This window comes from Nelumbo nucifera, chromosome 5 (genome assembly GCF_055504915.1).
Source record: "Nelumbo nucifera cultivar China Antique chromosome 5, China Antique-T2T, whole genome shotgun sequence".
Classification (NCBI taxonomy): Eukaryota; Viridiplantae; Streptophyta; class Magnoliopsida; order Proteales; family Nelumbonaceae; genus Nelumbo; species Nelumbo nucifera.
Window position 1 is genome coordinate 7,182,778 of NC_142653.1, and position 22,350 is coordinate 7,205,127.

The following is a 22,350-nucleotide window of genomic DNA, read 5'->3' on the forward strand; positions in this document are numbered from 1 at the left end:
TGAAATGGATACACACACAGACATAGGGAGAGGGAGAGAGAGAGAGAGAGAGAGAGAGAGAGAGAGAGAGAGTTAATGGTGTTTTAATAAGGATTGTTAAAAGTCTTAATGGTGATTAGTCACTTGAATTATTTTGTTCAATTTTAAAATTATAAAATTCAAAAAAAAAAGATAGGTAACTTAGAAAAAAAAGATAAAGTGACTTTGAAAATAAACCACAAAGCATGAAAGTGCCTGCTTGGCACATTCCATTTAATATATAGATATTGATTTGTTAGGGCATTTTTTCAACATAACTTAAAATGCCAAGTTAACCCTTATAAACTTCACTCCATCTAACAAGTTTATAAAGTTGTTTTGTTATTTTCAATGAAAGTCGGAGATTTTTAGTTATAAGTTAAAAATCTTTTGGGGTATTTTGATAAATCTCCATTTGAATTGATAGATGTAAGGCTAAAATGGGTATTTTCAAAAAAAAAATGATGTGGTATGATTGTAGAGGTTTTTTATGATTGTCAAAATCCTCGAGGAAGTCCTTTATATTTTACCCATAATAAAAAAAAAGACCAAAACGCAACTTTGCAATGAAAGATTGGGCCTGTATGGGTGGGCTAAAGTTTTGCTCGAGTTGTGATGAAGGATTTTTTGGTAGTACCCTGTTGTTCGGACTACTTCCAGGTGGCCGATGATTCAAAGGCTGAAGTGGAGGATTTTTGCTGGATGAGGACTTGGATGTTGAGCTGACTAGGCCGAGCTGGGGGTAGATTGGGTGCCAAGCTAGGTTGATTGCTGAACTAGGTAGCTCTTTAGACAAGCTGCAAGGAATTAATGTTAGATGACCCGATGTGGCTAACCCGGCGAGGTTGCTCCGATGACTAAGTTAGTACTCTCGTAGTAGATCGCGAGCTAAAAAATCAGAAAGTATGAGAGTTAGAATGTGCTTACTCGCCTCTCTCTTGTGTCATTGGGGTTGGTGCCTTTATATAGGCATTGTTTGGTTTGGTCCTTGCGCACTACATCCGAGATTTCTGAGAGGTCATACCTAACTGGTACAAAACCCTCAATGGTAACCGCCATGCACGTTGACCATCCTCCGAAACATTTGGTACGTGGGCCAACTTCCGAGAAACCTGGAAGCGTCGGGATATGCATGCCGAATTTGTCGGCGAGCACATCCCGCATGTCTCTCCTCGCGTCAAGGTCACTTCGGCCAGTGACGAGGTGCTACAGGCTGACCCTGGACGAGGTGCTACAAGCCAACCTAAGTTGTGGTCGAGGTCGCTAGATCGGCGTAAAGGCAGGTCGCCAAGTCGGGGTAAAGATGAGCCATAATCTAAGACTCCAAATCATCACTTAGGTGGTGTTTAGGTGTCATCTAGCTATTCTGAGATGCCATCTGTCACAATGTCATTGGAGGGCCAAATCCGCCCTCATCAATTGCCCTCCACTCCCGAGCTGAAAGTAGCTTGGTGAAGGGAGTAGATCGCTCCTTTTGGCCCGGAATGACTGATACGATTAGTTCGTACTCGTAAGCGTCGGTCCAATTTGCTTCTCGAGTCAAAAGAGTCCAAGTGTTTGCAGCCTTATGTAGGACCCTGCCATCTTGATTATTGGGGCACGAGAGCGAATTCATCTGCTCGATGAGAGGTGGAGCAGGTACCCGAGGGCATCTACCTTACTAGGGATGCGACCATCAAGGGGTTCTACAGTCCAACTAAGTACCTCAAAAGCGAAGCTCATCATGTCGTCCTCAATAAGGGGTTTTGTGTGGTTGTTTTATCAGGTTGCTCCACCTAGGTAGACTTCAACACAATGTTTCTCGAGCTGGTTCTCAAAAGAGTAGCCGATGAGTTCAATGCGGAGCTAGGAACCAAGGTGGAGGTCGACCGTGAAGAGATCGTCCAAGTTTGCGTCCATCATGATGCTAAAAGCGAACTAGTCTTTCTTTTGTTTTTATTTCTTGTGCCGAATTAATATTCCTTCCTTCGTTTCTTTTTCTCTCTTTCTTTTTCTCCAAAAAAATTTTTAAGTGTGGATTCACCCGAGGTGCCGAACTGGTGGGCTGGGCATAGTTAGGAATAATCTAAGGTTGATGTAAGCCGAGGGGCATGAACACTATAGGGAATGTACTCGACATGTTTGCACACCGATGAACGAGAACTGCTTTTTTATTTCGCCCATGCCGGAGAGGCGACTAGGGTTTAGGTTACCCTTGCTGAAGCGACTAGGGTTTAGGTTGCCCATGCTAAAGCGACTAGGTCTTGTGTGGTGCCGAGTTCTTTTGTCACCATAACCCTTAGGCCTAGGGAGCGACTCGTAGTCCACTCTCCTTATTCTTGACTTTGCCCATGCCGAAGGGCGACTGGGTCTTAGGTTGTGCCGAGGTCTTTATCAGCTCGGCACCTTAGCCCTTAGGCTCTGGGAGCAACTTCGTAGTCCACTCTCCTTAATATTATTTGGCCAATGTGTGGCTTGACCTTTCCGCCTACGCGGGTGGTCATTCTGTAGTAACTTCTCATATGATTGCTTCTACATCATCCCGTGGGATTATCTTCCTAGGTGAGTGCTTGCGAGACCACGGTGTACATGTTCTACTACCCTTGCGAGGGCATAATGTTATTGTCGGTGTGAGTTGGCATTTCAGGGCCACGGCTGCATTGTATCAGCCTCGTAATGACACTGGTCATCCACTCCTACAAGAAGCCATAGGGAGTTCGACATGCGGAAGCAGCTCTACTAACTGTAGGTCGCCGACTCGCTCGGGAGCCGTAAAGGATTCAATCTGTAGGGGAGACCTCGCGAAGAGGACTGATGAGGCTTATTCGGGCTAAAATAAAGTCGGTAGAGTTGCTTAGTCTGTTGGCTATCAACTTCCTGCGGGAACCATGATTGGCTCGACCTGTGGGAACAACCTTACTCTGAGGTGCTTGTCGCTAGACTGCTGGTTGTTAAGGTCGTTATACTATTGCCTATTCTGCATCGACATGAATACGTCGAGCTGCTCCCATGCTCACATATGGAAATTCATGCTTCATCTCATGGAACTACCGTGCTTCGATCCAGCGGGAACTGTTGATGGTTCTACCACAAGAAGAGGGGCATTCATATGCAGTAGCAGATATTTATCTGGGGCACTGGGATGCTGAGTTCGGCTTGAACTTGTCAGATTGTCATAGGGGAGTTCTCCAGGTTCATCACAGATGTTTTTGCCCCCCAATAATCGATATTCGTTCTGAGTGTTGATGCTGCTTAAAAGTCCTTTGAGTTCATAAAAAATGGAAATTAGAAAGTGAGAACTATAATTTCTAAAAGGTGAGATCTTAGCTTTCTGGAAGATAAGGACTTAGCTTTTTAGAGGCGAGAACTTAGTTTCTTGCAGCATTTCCCCCAAACGACACCAATTGATGAAAGGTTTTTTGGCAGCACCCTGTTGTTCGGACTACTTCTAGGTGGCCGACGACTCAGAGGTCGAAGTGGAGGAATTTTGCTGGATGAGGACTTGGATGCCGAGCTGGGGGTAGATTGGGTGCCGAACTGGGTTGATTGCTGAACTAGGTAGCTCTTCAGAGAAACCTGTAAGGAATCAATGTTAGAGGACCTGGGGTAGCTAACTCGGAGAGGTCGCTTCGATGATTAAGTTAGTACTCTTGTAGTTGATCGCAAGCTAAAAAATCATAAAGTATGAGAGCTAGAATGTGCTTACTTGCCTCTCTCTTGTGTCATTGGGGTTTGTGCCTTTATATAATGTTTGGCTTGGGCCAAATGCACCGCATCCGAGATTTCTGAAAGGTCGTGCCTAACCAGTCCGAGATCCTTGGAGGTAACCGCCATGCACATTGACCATCCTCCGGAACATTCGATACGTGGGCCAACTTTTGAGAAACCTGGGAACGTCGGGATATGCATGCCAAAATTGTCGATGAGCACATCTCGTAGGTCATCGCCTGGTCCTTAATCAGGTCGGCAAGCCTTCGAGGGATGTCACTCCTTGCGTCGAGGTCACTTCGGCTGGTGACGAGGTGATACAGGCTAACCCTGGATGAGGTGCTGCAAGCCGACCTAAGTTGTGGTCGAGGTCGCTAGGTCGGCATAAAGGTAGGTCGCCAGATCGACGATGAAGGCAGGTCGCCAGGTTGGGGTAAAGACAAATTGCGATATGGGACTCAAAATCATCATTTAGGTGGTGTCTAGGTGTCATCTAGCTATTCTAAGATGCCATGTATCACAATGTCATTGAAAGGCCAAATCCACCCTCTTCAAATTGCTTTAGAAAAGTTATTAAAAATGTTTCAGCCAAATTTTTAATCATGAACAAAGATTACAGTATTAATGCAAGACATATCGTATCAGCCCAAATACTTTTAAATATACACATTTTTTAAACTTTAAAAGATCTCAGACCTTTTTTGAGACCTTTAATTATTATAGAAGATAAAATCAAAGACTAAAAAACCAAAAACAAAAGAATATCAATCATATCTATAAGCATCGGTGTGTTTCAATATTGGATTTACCATAAAATAGCTGTTTTCGGGCTTTCATTGGTTTTGAACATCACGTTGTCAAGGTGGAATCACCACTGTAAAATCAGAAGCCGCTATTTGAAAGCTTTCTTAAACGGGTACTCCAATTGAAAGCGGATCAATTAAAGCAGCTCAATCAAAAGTCAAAACTTAAGCACTCGCATACGGGCCTGAATTATCGGTCAAATTTGCATTTTTTTAAAACATGGCTTTTACAGGTTAATTACCCAATGACTCCATAATATGGGTGATGGTTGACGGTGCAGCACATTTTCATGAGGCACATGCTGTCGTCTATTATATTACTAGCAATTTCTATTCTACATTTTCTGGCCAACTGAAGACTTATGTATCAGTAGGTCTCACCTTTTATTCTGCTCCGATGGTCCACCCGTCAAAGCCCATACCTTGCAGTTGATAATATTAACTTGGAATTGGAATGTGATATTCCTGTTGGAAGACATCTCTGTTCCACTTTCACCACATGCGTTTTTGTAAGTGTCAAAGTTGAAGCGGGATGTGCTACTCACAAATGGGCGCCTTACACGCACATCCATCGTGCATTGAGAATATCTCCCGTCAATAATAATCAATAAACTAATAAATGATTTCACATTAAGTATAGGAAAGTTCATTATATATATATATATATATGAATAAATATTAATAATTTTTATTACCATTTTTTATTATTGTTTATAAATTACCATTTCTTAAGGCATTCATACAGTCTACAGGTCCACATAATTTTTTTCCAACTGACTATAATTATTATATAATAGATTTTTTAATTCATATTTTGCATTTAAGAATAAACATTAATGATTTGGCTTAACAATTTTAATGACTGTTAATAAATATTGATTTTTATTTAAGGTTTAATTACTGTATTCGGTAATTATTATGAGGCATGCTTTGAATAAACATTAATGATAATTGATGATTGTTATTTTGTTTTTTATTATTTACTTAATTAAGTACTTGATTATTATTATTATTATTATTAATTATTTCTATAAATAATTGATTGTTATTATTATTTACTTAATCCAGTAATTTTCAACAAATAAATATTTAATTTAATTTTAATTATTTCATTTTTTAATTATTTATAATAGATATTTAGGGTAGTCTATTTATTTGATTTAAGAGACTTACCATGTTTTACCTAGACAATGACCCCATACTAAGTAAGGGGCAACTACAGTATCATTTAATTTGAAATTTACTATTTAGCAATAAAAAATCAATGTCCTGTTGAACAACCCTCGCCCAAAAAAAGTATCACTAACTTTGAAATCATTAATCTATTTATAAAATAGTAAAATTAGATGGATGCTTACAACAATATCACCAATACTGCTTAATATTTAGGGGCATATGAATGGATAAAATGCATTTAAATGATATTCATTCAGAGAGGCAAAGAATGAAGAAAATCATTCAAAGAACTGCTAAGAAAAACAATCCATGCCAAACAACATTTGTAGATGCATCCATCATTTTAAATAAGATAAGAAAAATATATCACGTATGGTTACAATCAATTGATAATTTAATCAGGACTCCAAAGCCCATCCAACAGAGGAATCATGAAAAGAAAGGAGAATAATGGGACCATCCTAAGTATGGAAGTCACCTCCAAATTAAGTGGCAACACTTCTTTTGGTCGGTCATGGTTACGGATTTTAAGTCTAAGCTCCCCAAAGTGCACGTAAACTTGCTAGATGGTCGAACCATTCATCTTGGGAATTGATAGAGCGCAATCCGGTCAGTCCTAGCTATCAACGTTCTTGCCTCTAACTGGAGCAAAAGGTGTCTGAAAATGGGGAAGAAAGCGAGTAGTCTCCGGGGAGGAACCCGGTGAGAGTGCTTCGAAGCTCAAGTTAGTATCTTCTCAAAGGCAAGATAAAAAAACAGATAGCACAAAGTTATCACGTACCTCCATTCTTGGAGGGAAGAGGGCCTTTTATAACCACTTCGCGCACTCACTCCCAAGCCCCTGTCAGGTTGGGTATCATTACCTCTGCACTTTTGCCAGTTCGGATGTCATCACCTCTGCTGGGGCAGACAACTACCACAGCTCTCTTTGTCGGAACCATCTCTGCAACTGGAGGTGGCGGTGGCAGGTGGCCGTTGAAGTGCGGTTGTCAAGCGTCAGATCCTAAGCCAGTCAGGCGTGCCGCCTCGGGATACGAACTCCTTTCGGTGTCAGGTACGGTTGTTCAGTTCGGCGACCTGGAGACGAAGTGCCAGAGTGGTGTGCAAGGTGAAGTTTTGAGTTCGGATAGAAGTGTGGCCCGAACTGCCTTGGGGTGGGCCAGTTCGGGTTGTTTCCCTTTGCGCTCCTCGTAAGGCTCGGGGCCAAAGGGAGAGTTCGGGCTCCTTTTGGGGAGCTCGGACCACGGGTTCCTCTTCTCGGAGCTCGTGCTTTGAGCGCACTGCCGTGCTGAGCTGTTGCTCCTGCCAGGCCACCCTCGGTTGCTTCCACGTGTTGGATGGCCGAGAGGTCGGGCCAAATCTTCCTCCATCAATTGCCCCCCACTCCTCATGCTAAGGGTCTTGCCCTAGTGCGGGGAGTTTGCGAGGTGGGTGGATTTGACCCGTTACTTCAAACCGGTTGACTGATGTTGTGAAGTGTGCGTACGTCAAGAGATTTTCGGATTCCTCGAGCGCCAAAAAGTCAAAAAACGCGCCAATTCATCTTTAAATGTTGGGAGACGTGGCGGCGGACGTTATTTCAAATTCAAAAAATGCACCACTGCTGCCTTCAATGCTGGGAGACGTGCGCCGACGCCGTTTCATTTTCCAAAGACATGCGGTCAACTTGATCGTGAGTCGTTGGATTTGCCTCGATCAGAGCCATTGGTTTTCGGTCACTGTAGGTATAAATAGTGGGGGACCCCCAGTCACTTTCCATCGCTATTCTCATGCGTTCGCTTCTTGAGCTCGCGTCCAAGTTTCAGCTCGCGTCAACCTTCCGCAGTCCATTAGCTTTTTCTGGGTGAGTCAGTACTTTCTTCCTGGTTTTCCTTTCCTCCTGATGTCCAGCTCAGACAACTTCTCGAGGGGGTCAGATGCAGGTTCTACGAACCGAGCTGCAGACCCCGACAGCTTTTGTGAGCCTGAGGGAGAGCTCGAGGAAGAGTTCGAACCCGTAGGCCCGAGTCGTCTCGGGTAGCTTGGCATCCTCCTCCTGTCGAGGTTGGATGTTAGACAAGTTTGGGCCCTCAACCATGACGCTTGAGGGGCTTTACTCCCTTATCACCCAGTTCAACCTGCCCGGGGGGTATACTTACCTTATACCCTCGGGCGACTTCCCTTGGGAACACGGTCCGGACGAGATCGTGATATTTCGGGAGCAGCTCGTCGCCGGGCTGCGCCTACCTTTCCACCCTCTTATCGTCGAGGTTATGAACCACTTCGGCATTACTGTCGGTCAGCTCCACCCGAACTCTATCCGCATTTTGGTTGGGACTATCTCCCTCTTTTGCGAACACATTCAACCTTTAGACCTAGAGATCTTCTCTTCTATTCTCATGCTTAAGAAGCAAGCGAGTCCCCTTCCCAGGCGTAGGCGAGTGTACTACCTGTCTCCTCGCCCGGGGTTCAAGCTTTTACACGATCTTCCCAAGAAGGTCCTGGCGTGGAAATGGGACTACTTCGTGGTACGAAGTGCAACGGGGTGGCCGTTCCAAACCGGGTGGGGGTTGGTTGCCCCTGACCCCGGTGTTACGCTAGATAGGGAGACGACGAAGGGTTTCCAGGACTGGGTCCGACTCGGGCTAAAATGCCACCATTATCTGACGGAGGCCAAGCTCATCCAGGCCGGCCTGAGTTCGGGTACGTTCCTTTGCTCAGAGGCTTGCCTTTGTTTTGCTTTCCATTCTTTCATTTTCCTGATGTCGAGCTCTTTTTGCAGGTGCGATAGACGCAGAAAAGACTCGCAGTGGGAACCTGTTTCATGCTATGAAGAGGAGAAAGTGAGTTGCCAAACGGACTCATGCTGAACTGCCCCGAGATGCAGAGCCCGAGGTACCGAGCTCTCCGCCAATGGATTCGCCCAGGGAGCCCGAGATGGCCCCACCAGTACAAGAAGAGGCAGGGGCACCTTACGCCGAGACTGCTTATACGGGGGCTCCTTACGCTGAGGCTGCTTATACGCGGGTTGGGCCTTCAGGCTCAGGAGGCCAAGGCGAGTTCAGGAGTGTGTTGTCGTCGAACCACGCTCTTCGAAAAAGTAAGGAGGTCGTTTACCCTGAGGAGGTCGCGGTGTGGGCCGAGCTTCCTTTGAACCACGTAGTCGGGCGTGCTGCCTCTTATGCCATGGTGGTAAGTCAACGACTTCTTGTCGGGCTCCTTGTCATTTCTTTTCTTGTTATTACTCTTTTAACATTGTCGTTATTTTTCTTTTTGGCTGGTGAACTCCTCCATCCATGCTTTAGCGGCCTAAGTGGAAAGGAGCTCAAGGCAGGCACGAGCTGCCGAAGTGGCTTCTCGCGCTGCACAGGCCAGGCTGGCGAGGTCTCAGAAAGACACCGAGGCCCTGGGAGTGGTGGTGAAGCACATGGTGGACCTGAGGCTGGACTTGCAGCATCAGGTCGAATACCTTCAGGAGGATATTAGGGAGAGGACTGAGATCTTTTCTCAGGGCGTCGAGGATGCCAAGAATAAGGCCATCGATGACTATATCGCCTCGCCGCGCTTTGACGACCTGATGATGGGCTCGTACAGAAGGGGTTTTAAACTGAGCCGATGGATGATTAGGAACACGTACCCCGAGCTCGACATCAGCGCCATAACTACTTCGCGCATTACTTAGGAGATGACCAACGCAGCTAATGCTGAACCAGATTCTGAGGATGAGGCAGGACCTTCGGGTATCATTGAAGTGCCTTCCGAGGGCGAGGAAGATGTACCTCTGGGCCTGTGAGCTCGCTTCTGTTTTTTTTTTTTTTGGAATGTAAACAAAGTATTCTGCAATGAAATGTCCTCCTTTTGGTTAAGTGTTGTTCTGTCATCCTCTCTTTTTTCCGAACTGACTATGTTGTCGAACTGACTATATGCCTCTGATGATGAGATGTTGAGGTCCTTATCAGCTCGCTGTTAGCACTTTGCCTGCCATCTTGGTGTTAGCATTTTGCCTTTGCTTGCCCATGCCGAAGAGGTGACTAAGTCTTATGGTGTCGAGGTCTTGTTAGCTCAGCATTCTAGCCCTTAGGCTCTGGTAGCGGCTCCTAGTCCACTTCGCTTGGTGATTTATAGGTAGTATCGTCTTAAGTTGACGACGTTCCACGCCCGGGGTACTTGTTTACCCTCTAGGGTTTCGAGCTCGTATCCTCCCCCGAGTGTTCTCTTTACTCGATAGGGTCATTCCCAGTTCAGCCCGAGTTTGCCAACGCCGGCCTCGGGTGCCATGATCTTACGGAGGACCAGGTCGCCGACGCGGAAGTTCCGCTTTTTTACTCTGGCATTGTAGTACTGAGCTACTCTTTGCTGGTAAGCTGTGGTCCGGATGTACGCGAGGTCTCTTACCTCGTCGAGTAGATCAAGGTTGGTACGTAGCTCATCTCCGTTTGTTTGATCGACGTATGTTTCTAGTCGCAGTGTGGGTACTTTGATCTCCGCCGGTATTACTGCTTCGGAGTCGTAGGTGATGTTAAAGGGGGTCTCTCCCGTGGCGGTTTTTTCCGTAGTTCGGTGAGCCCATAGAACACTTGGTAGATCGTCCGCCCACAACCCTTTAGCTTGGTCTAGTCGCGCTTTCAGCCCGCAGAGGATAGCTCTGTTCATAACTTCTGCTTGACCGTTTGCTTGCGTGTGCACGACCGATGTGAAGTTCTGTCGAATCCCCATATCTTGGCACTATTCCTGAAATTTGATGTCCTCGAACTGCTTGCCATTGTCGGAGATCAGTACCCGAAGTGACATACTATGTTCTTCCAAAATAAGTTCTGTACGTTTCGAGCTGTGACTGTGGCGAGAGGTTCAACTTCTACCCACTTTGTGAAGTAATCTACCGCCACCACTAGGAACTTACTCCCACTTGTTGCTGGTGGGAATGGCCCCAGGAGGTCGATGCCCCATTGCGCAAAGGGCCATGGACTAGTGAGATACTTGAGGTCGGCAGCAGGCTGATGGTGGATATTGGCATACTTCTGACACTTGTCGCATTTTCTGACGAGCTCGATGGCCTCTACCTTCATCGTTGGCCAGTAGTACCTTTGTCAAAGTGCCTTTTGGGCGGGGGCCCTGCCCCCAAGTGTCCGCCGCACAGACCTTCATGAGTGTCGCGGAGTATGAGCTCAGCTTCAACAGGTCGCAAGCAACGCAGGTAGGGGAGCGTGTAGGATCGTCGGTATAGCCGTTCGTCTATTATGACATATTTGGCTGCCTGGCGCTGCACCCTTTCGGCTGCATTGTGATCTGCAGGGAGGGTCCCGTCTAGCAAGAAGCTTGCGAGTGGGTCAATCCAGCTCGGCTCTGCTTCAAGGATGGGAGCGACCTCCTCTGCCCCCCCGAGAATGCTAGGCCGAGGTAAGTCCTCTATGTACACAGTTCTCATGGCGTTGTGACTGGTGCTGGCTAACCGGGACAGGGCGTCGGCCTCAGTGTTCTCTGACCTCGAGATTTGCTTGATGAAGTGTGACTGGAAGTTGAGCAGAGCCTCCTTTACCTTTGCCAAGTAGGCGATCATAGTTAGCTCGCGTGCTTCATATTCGCCCGTAACCTGGTTGACCACAAGCTGGGAATCGCAGTAGATAACTATGTGTTTCGCTCTTACCTCTTACGCTAGGGCCAGCCCGGCTATCAATGCCTCATACTCCGCCTCGTTGTTGGATGCCACGAACTCAAAGCATAGTGCATATTCCAATTTCGTGCCACCCGGGCCACGCAGGACTGTTCCATCTTCGCTGCCCTATTGGTTCGAGGAGCCATCTACGTGAAGGATCCAAGGCTCTTCATCCCAGTTCGCGTTTGGCCTAACTAGGAGAGATGCCACCCTGGCTGCTACCTCACGGGGTTCGGACTCTATTGGCCTGGGAGCTCTAGGCTCACCCGAACTAGGGATTTCGGGCTCAATCGGCCTGGGGACTTCGGAGCTGAACGTGCACTCGGTGATGAAATCCGCTAAGGCTTGGGCCTTAATGGCATTTCGTGGCTTATACTGGAGGTCGTACTCGCTGAGCTCGATGGCCCACTTCGTCAGCCGACCGGAAACCTCGGGCTTGAGTAAAACTTGCCTCAGAGGTTTGTCAGTCAAGACGATGATAGTGTGAGCCTGGAAATATGGCGGAGTTTCCGAGCTGCAATTATTAGTGTGTATGCCAACTTTTCTATCTGTGGGTATCTCGTCTCTGCTCCCTGCAAAATTTTACTAACATAATAGATGGGTCATTGGACCTGATCTACTTCTTTTATTAGTACCGAACTGACCACCTCGTCGTTTGCTGAGAGGTACAGTTCTAAGACATCGCCCTCCTCGGGTCTGGTTAAGATCGACACACTAGCGAGGTATTCCTTTAGCTCGTCGAACGCGAGCTGGCAGTCTTGGGTTCATTCGAACCCTTTGCTTTTAATTGCCTTAAAGAAAGGCAGACAGCAGTCTGCCGACTTGGACATAAAGCGGCTAGGGCGGCTATGCGGTCATTTAACCTTTGGACTTGTTTTAATTTCCGGGGCGGTCTCATGTCTATGATTGCCTTAATCTTGTCTGGGTTGGCCTCAATGTCGCGCCAGTTAACGATGTGCCTTAGGAACTTGCCCGAGGTGACACCGAAGATACATTTGTTCGAATTTAGTCTCATGTTGAATTGTTTCAGGATTTGAAATACAGAACACAAATCGTGTACTAATTCGTGCGAGAACTGTGTCTTGACAACCATGTCGTCTACATAGCACTCCATCTTTGTGCCAATAAAGGGTTGAAATAGTTTATTCACAAGCCTTTGAAAGGCTGCCCCAGCATTTTTTAAACCGAAGGGCATAGCCTTGTAACAGTATAGGCTGAACTCTGTGATGAACGAGGTCTTTTCCTCGTCGGTCGAATCCATTGTTATTTGGTTGTAGCCCGAATAGGCATCTAAGAAGCTCAACAACTCGTGCCCCGAGGTCGCGTCTACCAAGCGGTCGATTCTGGGCAATGGGAAGCAATCTTTTGGGCAGGCCCGGTTCAGGTCGGTATAGTCGATGCACATGCGCCACTTGCTGTTGGCCTTCTTTACCAGAACGGGGTTGGCTACCCAGCTCGGGTAATGGACTTCTCTCACGAAGTCGGCTGCGAGAAGCTTCGCGATCTCCTCGTCGACTGCTTTCCATCGCTCCGGGGCTAGGTTGCGTTTCTTCTGTCTAACGGGCCAGTTCGGATCGTAGAGGTTCCTGGACGGAAGCACCGATCTGTAGCGTCCGAGCTGGGTCTGTAGCTGAAGTTGGGATCGAGACTGTTTCTTTTGTGGGCGTAACTCGTTCTTCGCCTTGCTCCGTAGGCCGCTCCAATTCGAGGTCGTCGACCACCTTGGTTTTTCCCTTCAGGCGGCAACATAGCATTTGCGGGACTCGAGCTGGTCGCCCCGCGCTACTCCCACACCGAAGTCTGTAGGAAACTTCATTGCCGATTAGTAGCTGCTCGTAGGAAATGAGTGATTGGCCGCCCTATTATGGCATTGTATGGGGAGGGGGTCGTGACCACCAGGAAATCGTGGTTGAGTCTGACCGCACCGGGCCATGTGCCGACTTCCACAGGTACTGTCACTTTCCCGAGGGGCCTGACTTCCTCTCCGCTGAAGCCCACCAGAGGAGTGTTTACGGGCTTCAACTCACTTCCCCGTAACTGAAGTTGGTCAAACGCTGACTTGAAGAGAATGTCCGTCGAGCTGCCTGAATCAACAAGCATGCGCCTGACTTCGAAGTCGTTGATCTTTAGTTTTATGACAAACGCATCATCGTGGGGGTAGTGGACCCCTCACGCATCGTCTTACGTGAAGAAAATCGATTCCTCCGTCTTCGACCTCTTTGGAGGGTTATGCTCTTCTCGGGCAGCTTCGCGAACTGACGCCCAGGCCGCTGCCGAAGTACAACCCGCTACTACCGAACCTCCCACTATCACGTGGATGGTTCCCCGAACTGGCCTCTCTTCCGGAGGTTGTCTTTGCGACTGTTCAGACGGCCTGCTGCTGGACTCGGGAGCATCCTTACCGTGCTCCCCTTGCCGACCTGCCTTATTATTATTATGTTGTACAAAATTTCTTAAGTACCCGCGACGGATGAGTTCCTCTATCTCGTTGCGGAGATTATTACAATGCTCGGTACTATGACCGTGGTCTCTATGGAAACTGCAGTACAAGTTCTTGTTCCTCTCGTTTGGGTTCCCTTTTAGGCGAGGTGGCCACTTTACGTACGGGGCGTCTTTGATCGTCATCAAGATCTCAGCCCGCTTCGTGTTCAAGGGCATGTAGTCTGTCCGACCTGCCATGGGAGCTCGGAACAGCTGGCTCGGTTTCAGCGCTCGAGCTGGATCCTTCCAGCTGTCTCCTTGATTGGGGAGTTCTTGTCTCTTTCTTTTCTCAAACCCACCCCCAGTTTTTTGGTTGATCTCCTCCTCCGTTCGCATGAACTTGTCCGCGAGCTTAAGGAACTCAGCAATGGTCATGGGCTGGTTGGCCACTATGTGCCACTTGAAGTCCTTGTGTGTCACCCCCATCTTGGCTGCCGCGAGTTGAACTGCGGGGTCCAGGCGTGGGATCTATAGGCATGCATCGTTAAACCGCTTGATGTAGGTACGGATGGGCTTCCCATTCTTTTGGACCATGCCGAGGAGGCTCTCCTCGGTTTGGGGGCACCGCTTGCTAGTGACGAAGTGCGCGGTGAAGACCTGCACGAACTGGGCCCAGCTTCTTATTGACCCGGGGGCCAGGTTCCTGTACCAGGTGCGAGCCACTCCTCTGAAGGTGGTAGTGAAGGCTACGCACATACAAGACTCGCTGGCCCTAGCCAAGTGCATCTGGGACTGGAAGGCATCGACATGGTCGCTGGGGTCAAAGGACCCATCATACTTGTCGAGTGGGGGGAGTTTGAAGTCTCCGAGCATAGGAACTGCAAGGAGTTCTGATGACAGGGGGGAAGGGACTGAGAGGATAGGGGCAACTTTTACCTCGTCCGAGCTCGCTTCTTCTTTACCTCGGAGCTCGGGCAGGACGCGGGTTGCAGTTCGACGGCTTCGTCGACGACGCCTCTGTTGCTTGGAAGACCCAGCATTGGCACTGCTTGCCTCGGTGTTCCCGAGCTCGATGGGCCTGGACTGCTAGAGGTAGTCTGCGGCTAAGGCGCTGAACCGGTTTTCGGTGTGTAGGGGCCCGTCCTGAGAGCGTCGAGGTGATGCTGACTTTATGGATCGGGTTCCTGGTCCGTCGGCGCGTGGCGAGTTGGGGGCAGTTGCTCTCTCTCTCCTGCCAGGGGATGAGGCCTGGCTTCTAGAGGGGCTTCAAGCCTGGGAGGCCTGAGCTTGGGAAGCCTCCTGGTGGGGGTGCCCGCCTTGAGGGGAGGGCTTGGCTCGCCCAACGGCGGGGTGCCAAGGTGGGAGCTGCGGTTGACTTTGAGGCAGTTGGGGGAATTGCTGCTGGTAGTGGTATTGGGATACATTCGTGCAGCATCTGCTGCTGGTAGATTTGATGTTGTTGAAGCTGCTGCATTTGGGCTTGGATGGCCTGCATGCCATGCACCAGGTCATCAAGCTAGTTTTGGCTAGTTGTCGGGGGAACAATGGTTGGTTCAGCAAAGGTGGTTCCAACAGAGGGAGGAATGGGGACGTTCACGGCGGGAAGATTCACAGGCGCCACTGTTCATGGCGTATTCAGGCTGGGGATCCCATCCATCGAAAGGGGGATGGTAAACTGTCCGATGCACACCACGGGGACTTGAAGTTGTTCCCCGGTGGCGTTCATCTCCGCGCTACGTCCGGCATTGCTGGAAGAAGCCATGGGTGTTGGGGTTTCTTGGAAAAAAGGTGCTATGAAAGTTTTAGAGGGAGGCTTTTAGAAGCGTTTCCCACAGACGGCGCCAATTGATAGAGCGCAATCCGGTCAGTCCTAGCTGTCAACGTTCTTGCCTCTAACTGGAGCAAAAGGTGTCTGAAATGGGGTACAAAGCGAGTAGTCTCCGGGGAGGAACCCGGTGAGAGTGCTCCGAAGCTCAAGTTAGTATATTCTCAAAGGCAAGATAAAAAACCAGATAGCGCAAAGTTATCACGTACCTCCATTCTTAGGGGGAAGAGGGCCTTCTATAACCACTTCGCGCACTCACTCCCAAGCCCCTGTCAGGTCGGGTATCATTACCTCTGCACTTTTGCCAGTTCGGATGCCATCACCTCTGCTGGGGCAGACAACCGCCACTGCTCTCTTTGTCGGAGCCGTCTCTGTAACTGGAGGTGGCGGTGGAAGGTGACCGTTGAAGTGCGGCTGTTAAGCGTCATATCCTAAGTCGGTCAGGCACGCCGCCTCGGGATACAGAGTCCTTTGGTGTTAGGTACGGTTGTTCAGTTCGGCGGCCTGGAGACGAAGTGTCGGAGTGGTGTGCGAGGTGAAGTCTTGAGTTCGAATAGAAGTGTGGCCCGAACTGCCTTGGGGTGGGCCAGTTCGGGTTGTTGCCCTTTGCGCTCCTCGTAAGGCTTGGGGCCAAAGGGAGAGTTCGGACTCCTTTTGGAGAGCTCGGACCGCGGGTTCCTCTTCTCGGAGCTCGTGCTTTGAGCGCCTGCGAGGTCACCCTCGATTGCTTCCACGTATTGGGTGGCCGAGAGGTCGGGCCAAATCTTCCTTCATCATGAACCATCCAAGCAACTGGATGATTTAACCCAAACAATAAAATCGTTACTTGTTTAATGATTTTTGGCCTTTTTATTTTTTCGTTAAAATGAATCATCCGTATGGATTAAATGATCAACCATCAACCCAAAAACCAATGACCCAAACGATTTCGATTCCAGGTCAGTTTTTAAAACTATTCCACGGCCAGCTATCGCCTTCGGTTAATTCTATCTCTATTTAGCGATGCGCTTGTATTTCCTATTGGGGAGCCATTTTACACTGTCCCCACACCGCCCTCCAAACTTGGGAGCAATAATATATGATCGTATGTCTCACTCGAGGTTGTACCAACTGAGCCACCATGGGTTGGTTATGAAATCTTTAATGAAGAATTTCAGTTTCATTTATTCCATAGAAGGGTTTAATTGTCATTACAAGTGCCGATCGAGGATCATAGATGTAACCAGGTTTTTACTATTACACGTTCAATCATGGGCACGGTGAAATGGCTTGCATTCTTGGAGGTAGGAACAAAATTGAACTCATAACATAGGAAAGCAATGATTAATAGGTTATAGGGCATACATCATTTATTGCTTTTAGTCATACTATTATGTGTACATGTGTTTTGTCAGTAAAAAAAAAGTGTATATGTGTTTTATACATGACAAATTTTCATGGTAATGATAATAATAAATAATATGTTTCTAAAATCTTTTATAATGCTTTTTATATTTCTATGCCTACAAAAATTATTTTTATTTATCATACATTTTTTTTTGTATTTTTATATTTTTGTGTATTTTCATATTTTTTAATTTTTATTATTTAGTTATGACATCATAGATTGATACATTTCACATAGAAGGTTGAATTGTGGACTTGCCACCAAACATGAATACATCTCAACTTTTTGGGGTTAGTTTTAAATGTGTATTTTATTTCCAACATCAATAAAAATAACTATTCTTTCTCGTACTTATTTTTCTTTAATCTGACTAGTTAATATAAAATATTAGAGATATGCCCACATTTTTCTACATAATTTAAGTATTTTTTGTTTTTTTTCTTTTTTCCTCATTTTATTGTTTAATTATGACATCATGAGTTGGTGTAGTTGACATAGAAGATTAAATTGTTGATCTACCACCAAACAAGAAAGCAAATTTTCTTTTAGTTTAGTTTTAATTGATTTATTTTATTTTCATCATCAATAAAAAGTTTAAAACAATTCCTTTTATCATGTTTAGTTTTTCTTATGATTAATATAGAATATTAAAAATGTGTCCAAATGTCTTCTTTAGAGTTTTTTCAAAGGTTGATGCATATAACTCGAAAGGCTGAATTGTTGACTCACTATGAGGAAAACAATTTCATTTTTGGGTCGGTTTAAATTTTATATTTTATTTCCAATATCAATAAAAACAAATATTATTTATCACACTTGTTTTTATTTAATAGGATTAATACAAAATATTATATAAGTGCCTAGATGTTTTTTTTTTAAGTTTTTTATGTTACATAATGTTTTTGTGTTTTTATCTTTTTAATTCTTATTTAATTATGATACCAAAGCTTGACACATTTGACTCGAGAGTTTTAATTGTTGATCTGCCACCGCATATTGGTTTTAAATTTATATTTCATTCCCAAATTAATAAGCTTGGTTATAATTTATCACACCCACTTTTCTTTAACATGATTAATATAAAACATTAGAATGTCACAATTTTTTATATATTTTATTTTTTGTATTTATTTCCATATTTCCATTTTAGATGTTTTTTTATTTAATTGTGACATCATAAATTGACCCATTTTGACACTTATGGTTGAATTGCTTACTTGCCACACATATGAAATAATGGTTCCATTATTGGATCAATTTTTAAAACATGTGTTTTGTATTATTAAAAGTATATTAGATATAGGTCTAATTGATATAATTTATTGGTGAAGAAACGTAGCTTAAATATATGATTCAATGAGAAGAATGAAAGTTAATGCCCTTAATATAAGATCTAACGAGGAGAAATGTAGTAGTTAAAAATACATTTTGTGCCCTCACAATTACAAAGGGACCAAATTAAAAAAAAATGTATTCTAGCTAGTAATAGGATTCAATGAATAACAATGGGAGTTAATACCTTAAATAAAACTTAATGCGAGAAAAGTAGTTGTTCAAATTACATTTGTGTCCTTGTAATTAGAGAGGGGCCAAATTTGAAATTTGGGGTATTTTAGTCAAATAAGAAATTCCACATTCTCATTTACACTTCAATAATAGTATAGATATAGATCTTTTATTTATTTATTTTGGGTGGGGGTTTAAAACTTTAAATTACAATAATGAAAAAAAAGGGCTTTGTCACTCTCTATATGAATATTACTTTGACATCCAATGATTAACAACCAAAATGGCTGAACTGAATAACTTATTACTTTGTCTCTTACTGGATAAGTTTATAAATATGTTTGAACTACTTGGGGGTAGGTGTGTCAATGCCAGTTTTGGGTTGGACCCTATCCAAATCAAAACCAACTTGGATGGGTTGGATGGACCAATATGACATATTGAACTGGACCGGTCCAAACTTAATGGTCCGAAGTGTTTATTGGATTGGATTGGACATGGTCCATCATAATGGATTTATATTGGTTTTTGGTCGGATTGAAGCAACATTCAGTCCATTGATATAACATAAAAATACAGGTGTCAATGGACCAAATTTTGGTCGGAACCGATCTAAATTGAAACCAAATTTTGGTTGGATCAGTCTAAACCAAAATTTGATTTAAATCGGTCCAAAATGGTCTAGAATATTTATCGAATTGGACTGGACATGGTCCATCTATAATGGACTCATATTAGACCAGATTGGATTGGACCATATCTAGTCCAATTGAAACCCCTACTTGGGGGTGTTAGACAACATGGCTGGTTTAAATATTCTATCCATTAAAAAAAAAACAAAATCAATAAATTAAATTCAACCACTTCAACCTAGGGATGGCAATTTTCCCCATTTCACCGATCCTCGTGGGGATCTGCCCTGATTGGGGAGGGGATGGGGAAGTTTTCATCCCCGTTAGCAAAGATGGGGCGGGGACGGGGAGAGCACTCCCCGCCTTGCAGGGACCCCGATCCTCACCCTGTGGGATCCCTACTAATATATATGTATATATGTATGCATACATTATATGCATATACGTAGACATACATCTACATATTAATATTTTTAAAAATATGGTTGAATATGTTTGAATCTTTTCTAATAGGATTGTAAATTTTAATTATTTTATTTTTATTTTTTAAATAAAATAACAAATAAAAATAAAATGGTTAACATTATAAAAAATCACGAGAAATGGGGGTCCTTGCGGGGATGGAGATCCTTGTAGGGATGGGGATAACCTTGTCCCCGTTAGCTGGGGCGGGGATTTTTGTAGGGACAGGGATGGGGAGAGGCTCCCCGTCCCGCCCCGTTGCCATTCCTTTCAACCATTGTCAAGTGGCCTATTGTGATTGAAGATTTTTACAACTCACAAGTAGACATGTTCATGGGCTGGGCCAGGCCTTGTCTATGTATCAACAAAATACATTCAGGCTTGAGCCTGAGCCCGAGCCTGGCCCAACCATCGGGCCTAGGTCTTGAGTTTGAGTCCGATCCTCATATAAAGCTCGAGCCCGAGTCCGACTAGAAATTTGAAAGCATATTTTTTTATTCAATAAAAAAGTGTTTTATTTATATCAAAAACCTTCAAAACTCAAAAATAATAAACATAACCATTACTTGAAAAAAAAAAGAGAAGAATAACAAAGAAATAATATTGTATATATATTATTATTATTTAATACATAGTATCAAGTCGGGCTTGGGTTTGGGCCAGGCTTTCTTGAGAAAGCCCAAGCCTGGCCAAGAAAAAGTCGAGCCTGAGCCAACGGGCCTAAAATGACCAAGCCCGACTCAAAACGGGCCAGACCAAGCCAAGCCAACTCGGCTCATTGGGCTACCCAGCCCATAAACAGGTCTACTCATGAGTATTAACGGTGTAACTTGGTGGGCCCAACTTGAGCCCAAACCAATCCAGCCCACAATTTTACATGGGCTTGGGTTTTCAATCCTTGGACCTAAGACTTCATGCCTTTTATTTTTCGGGATGGATCCAAGCTTAACTCTTAAAGCCTATCTCGTGAGTAACCTAATCTTATCCCAACTACAGCTCAATCTAAGTGCGGTAGGGTCAGGCTTGAACTTGGGGCTCATTTTGAAATTTTGGGATTGGACCTAGTTGACCATAAATCCTATTCCTATCCAACATACTTGATTACTTGACTTGGACCCCTAAAAATGATAGCTGAAAAAGTTATACCCATCCTTTTGAGTGCTCCATTAAAAATAATACATAAATAAATCATCACATCATTTGAAGGTAATATGTAATAATCATGCTTTATTTTTATCTAGAGGGTGTAAATTACATTAGCCACCCTATAATTAGGGCTAGTGATGGCATTAGCTCCTCAAACTTTGTTTTGCAACAACAGATCCCAGCATTTTTTCCCACTATTAATATTTTTTAGTTATGAAATATTTCTTTAAACATTTTTAGAACCTCAAACTATCCCATGTTCTTTTATGAAACCATTTTGCCCTTTTATTTTTTATAAATCATAATATCATATTTTCCTTATTTTTTTAGTTTCTTTTTATTGTGATAGCACCTTGATAATGATCGATTCACCATTACTTTGTGAATGATATGCACCTTAAATTGGTTATTTTCATCATTATTTTGATATTTGTTGCTATCAAGTCATAAGATACAGTTTGGAAGGAGTATAAATATAAATATATACAGTGCAAAACCTTGCATTTTGTATTATTTTGTATGTATTCCTTCCAAACTGAACCGAGCAGTGCAAATGATTTGAGTATAGATTCTAATATATTTTTATTTCAAATTTTAGCTTATTTTATTTGATTGCAGTACAAATGAAATAAATTAAAATATAAAGTAGAATAAAGTAAAACCCAAAATAAAATTAAACAAAAATTTGCATTCTTTTATTTGCACTCCTATACATTTGTGCTAATACAAATAAAATTGCACTCCAACCAAACAGCCTAAATTACTTTCACCCTCAACGAATCACGGGCAAATATTTGAAAAAGGATCTTTCTTGCAAACAAATTTCGGGGTCCAACTTGGAATTCCCACATTACGGGTGATGTGGTGTGGGGTGCGCTCTGGGGGCGACATCTGAACTCGCCTAATGGAGTTCACATCTGCGCCCCACAATGCCCCACAGGCCACAGCACATCCCCATGGGGCGCAGATGTGAACTCATGGATTTTGAAATCCATGGATAGGGTGTGGGTAGCATATATCAGTTGGATTTTGAAATCCATGGATTTATCTTTTGGAAAATTATTGATTAGTATCTTATAATTTGAGCTAGTGACATTTTGGTCCCTGAATTTTAAAATATGACAATTCAGTATCTAAACTTTTAAAATGTGTCAATTCAATACCTGTTGTTAACCAATTGTTAATCGGTCATTAAGTGATATTTGAAAAAAAGACACAAATGCCCTTCAAATGTCATCTAATTTTCTTTATCAACCACTCAAATGTTGACAAAAAATTAACTGTCTCAAATCCTTGCATTTTCTATTCAAGAATGTTAGGATATGCTTGGTTTGAAGGAAAAAATAGGGAAAATGTAAAAAAACCTATACAATTTTTCCTTCAAACCAAAACAACCTTAACAAATATTAATAGACTCCAACTTTCTTTAATAAAAGAGGTAAGAATTAAGAAAATTAGAAGGACATTTGTATTTTTTTCAAATGCTACTTAACGGCTGATTAACAACCGATTAACATCAAGTAATGAATTGACACGTTTTAAAGGGGACCAAAATGGCACTAGACCCAAAGTGTAATCCGAAATTTTCCCTTGGGCAAAGATAAAGCGTGCCCAATTTGTGATACCACGGAACAACACCCGCAGGGCCGCACCCT